Source organism: Argentina anserina, chromosome 5 (assembly GCF_933775445.1).
Source record: "Argentina anserina chromosome 5, drPotAnse1.1, whole genome shotgun sequence".
Classification (NCBI taxonomy): domain Eukaryota; kingdom Viridiplantae; phylum Streptophyta; class Magnoliopsida; order Rosales; family Rosaceae; genus Argentina; species Argentina anserina.
In genome coordinates this window covers 19,533,472-19,537,372 of record NC_065876.1, presented here as the reverse complement: position 1 = coordinate 19,537,372, position 3,901 = coordinate 19,533,472, and the positions used below count along the sequence as shown (strand labels likewise).

At 36.0% G+C, this 3,901-nt stretch overlaps 1 pseudogene; it reads left to right on the top strand.

Moving 5' to 3' along the window:
* Nucleotides 1-2,036: 2,036 nt before the first annotated feature.
* LOC126795676 (uncharacterized) lies at nt 2,037-3,016 on the top strand (annotated as a pseudogene).
* Nucleotides 3,017-3,901: the final 885 nt, after the last annotated feature.

Sequence of the window (3,901 nt, the reverse complement as noted above, 5' to 3'; positions counted from 1 at the left end):
TCATATATTGATTCTATATCAGTAATCATTGAGTAATTAAAATGCTACTGTGACTTTGCAGGATAGTATTCTAACACTACTTTGAAGAGGAAAGCAGCCTTTCATAGTGAAGAAATTGAAGAGGAAAGCAACCTCTACTAGTACTCCTGGTTGTGCTACCATTTTAACTTGAAAAGTAATTTAATTCGGAACTTAGAATTTCATGATCCTTGTTTGTAATAGTTATGTTAACAGATATTTTAAACAAAGACTAGAAGAAACCGGAAAAAACCGAACCAAATTGGTTCAGTTCAATTTTCAGTTTGGGTTATTGGGAAAACTGTGAACCGAACTGAACTGAACCGAAGTAAAAATTCAGTTCAGTTTTCAGTTTTGGTCTAAAACCGCACCGTTCGAACCGAATGCCACCCCTAGATTGAGGTAGAATGAATTGAATTCGGTCTTCGTCTTGTTTTTCTATCATCTTTGTTACTAATTCGATCGATAGGAGAAGTGTTGCATCAGGATATTCAAATTGAGCATTGTGTTATTGTTAATTAGGCTTTGTTGTCTCTTTGAACGTCTTATTGATTGCTTTTTTGGATTCCTAAATGTGTTTCTGGTATGTAATTTCTTATTTTTTGTTTTGTACGTATGCAGAGAAGCTTGAAAGATTTTAATCCCGGTTACTTTAGATTCTACCAAACAGGAAGCTTTGACAGTTTTGAAGAAACCGAAGGTGTGTTTGTTTGTTAGGTTTTGTCAAGTTTATGCAGGATCTATATGCTTAGTTTATTGCTTCCATGTCCAGTGTCTTTTAATTAGGATTCCAGGATGTGAATGTTATCTTATAACTCAAATGAGTCAAATGTGGAACTTAAGGAATAGATAGTGCTAGATACTTTGAAAAAAGCTCAGTAATTGGATGTTTTCTTACTTGTACAGTTCTGAACTGAAGTACGAAGGGTTTCTGTTTTTTTTTTTTTATCACAGAGAAGCTTTGTTTCAATGTATGGGTCAGAGAGGAGCAATTATTCTGATGAATACGAATATGTAAGTAACGGAACCGAAAGAACTGGTTAGGAACTGGAACCGCAAAGGGTCCGGTTCTTAACGGTTCCTGCTCTCAGAAACGCATAAACCGGTTTTGTCCAATTTGGACCTGCAATTTCTGTATGGCTCAAGGCTCCATTCGCTTTTTCCCCTGAGTATTCATCTCTGCAAACTCCCAAACCCCCAAATGCTTCCGAGGTCATTATTGGCTAACACATCTACTTTGTTATCATCCAAGTTGCTTAAACAGTATGCACTCCTCTTTTCTCAAGAAACAAGGAAGTTAACTGGTTTGTATGTTTCTTGTTTCAGATTAGAATATCTGTCTGATTCTGGTGTATGCACTTCAGCAAGTCGCTGTGGGTTCCCTTCATGTTTTCAAGGTTAACTTCTATTCCTTTAAAACTAATGCTAATGCAAATTTGTGTCATATGTGCTATGTATAAGTTGATCAAACCTCCAAGTTATTACTTGTTCATTTTTACTTATCTGCTAGGTATAAGAAGCATTGGTTTTTATTTTTTGCTCGGCTTCCTTAACTGTGCACTTTGGATGTTTTCTTTGGCAAACCTTTAGCTTGGGAATCATTTGATTGGAAAGTAATTTATAAGGAAACTATGGAAGAAATATTTTTAATTCACATTTTCATGTTTTAATTGTGAATATTTGTTCTTAGAATTTGAATTATATTAATAGATGTTGGAATCTTGATATCTAGATTTTCTTGTGTGGTTTTCTGGGAGGACAAAATAACTTCCCTGCACTTGTGCGATTGAAATTAACATCTTGTTTCATAACTATTCAATAAGATTAATAATGATGTACTGCTCATAATTATTTTTCAAACTATACTGCAAGTGACTCGCTTGAAGAAAAAACTTTAGCTTCACCCTTGGCTAAAAAATATAAATTAAATTTAAGAGATAACTGTATACTACATGCATTTGAGTTAATGTGCTTGATACTTGTGACTGTTGCTCGTTGTAGTGTCATGATCATATTCTCGTGGTGATCAAAAATATTATGATCTTTTTGGCAAGAGGAAACCTGGTGACAAGGATTTCAGGGAAGCCTGGACGAAAGAAGTTGAAGAAGATGAATGCTTATGGACAGGTAGTGAAGATGAGAAAGATGGAAATGATGAAAAAAGTCTACTGGAAGAAGAGATTCGAAAAGTCAAACAGCAGGCCAGGAAGCATTCTGACCTGATCGATGCTGATGATAGTGATGAGTTGAGAAGTGTGTGGTCTGGAAGTGATGAGTAGAAGTCTCTGTGGACAGGTAGTGAAGGTGATGACGATGATGATATTCCTACTGAAGCGTACCTAAATGAAAGTAGTGACAAATACATAGATAAGCTCTTTGAATTTGAGGAAACATCGAAGTATCGGACAATCTCAGAATTATTAAAAGCAGAACAAGAACCAGAGGAGCTCTCCCCCGGAAAGCAGGCCATGAAAATTGCAGTTGAGAATGCATTGAAAAAGTTGAAGAAAGGGCCAGACGGGAGATATGTTAATGTATGGGAAGTCATGAGTGACCTAGATATTCTAATAGGAGCATTCGAAAATATAGTTTCAGGACCAGAATATGCTGAACTGAGACAAGGGGGGCCTAAGAAATTAAACATGCAGTTCTTCAAGGATATACAAGCGCGCATGAGAGATCCGAATTATAAGTTCTCGCCTGAGTTGAAACTGAAACCAAAGAGCAAACTTGTTCCGAAAAAGAGATGGCAGAAGACAGTCTAGGCGGAGGAAAGCACAAAAGCGTTGAGGTCCCTTGATTTAAACCCAAAAAAAAAAAAACTGTAAATATCTGAATTTCAAATGGATGGGCATGTTCTTGTACATCTGTTTTTGTCTTTTGTTTGAATGCTCCTTTTATTTATGGAGGTCATTTCCTTCAATTAGAACTCAAAATGAGTATATCCATCAATGATTTGGCGAAACTGGTCATATAACTTCTTTCCATGTGAATGGTATAATACTTTATCAGCTCTCAACCCATACCTCCAATCTAAGAATTGAATTTTTCTTGGTATATAATTTAGTTGCGAGAGCGTCGTAGATAAGGTCTTTGTTGTATAACACCACTACTTTTCTTATATGCATTGAAGAATTCTAATGAACTTAGCTGCATAAAGGTGCCGAATGCTCCACTTGTTTTAAGTTTTGTTGGGTGATATACACCGAATGCACCAATTCCACAAGTCCACAACTAATCTCTTGGCAAGTCTTGGAAACAATACTTCTACAATACTCACTGGTTTCAATTGAATCTCTGAAACCAATTTTTCAACCTTAGGGAGCCTTATTATGTGTCTGGCTCGGTTGATATAGCCTGAAACTGATACACTACTCTTCGACATTGATATACACATTGAAATACACAACCTGAAACTGGTGAGAATTTAATCAGATTCACTAAATATGAAATTACATGCTAGAATTGGTCACTGGTGTTTATTCTCTGAGAATTGAATCAGATTCTCTAAAAGAAGTCCATTGACTCATTCAACATGTTTATAATAAAATAAATGAGTGAAAATTTGAATAGAGAGGAGTCTGAAACAGTCACAACTCACTACCAAGTCTTCAGATAAAACGTCTATTACTGGTTTAAAATAGAGAAAATAAGACATGGAAGACATACATCAAACTTTTCCTGGAAGTTAACGATGTCATGAGGAGGAGACACACGACTTGAAAGTACCTCTTAGATGCCAAGCACAGATAAGTATCAGTTTACCGTTGTGCATTTGTGCATTTGAAAATTTTCTGTAAAAATGGCAACTTTGTTCTTCCATTTCTTCCTTTTCTTGATTGCTCCCTGTGTCACTAACCTCATCCCTGCCGTTCACAGAAAG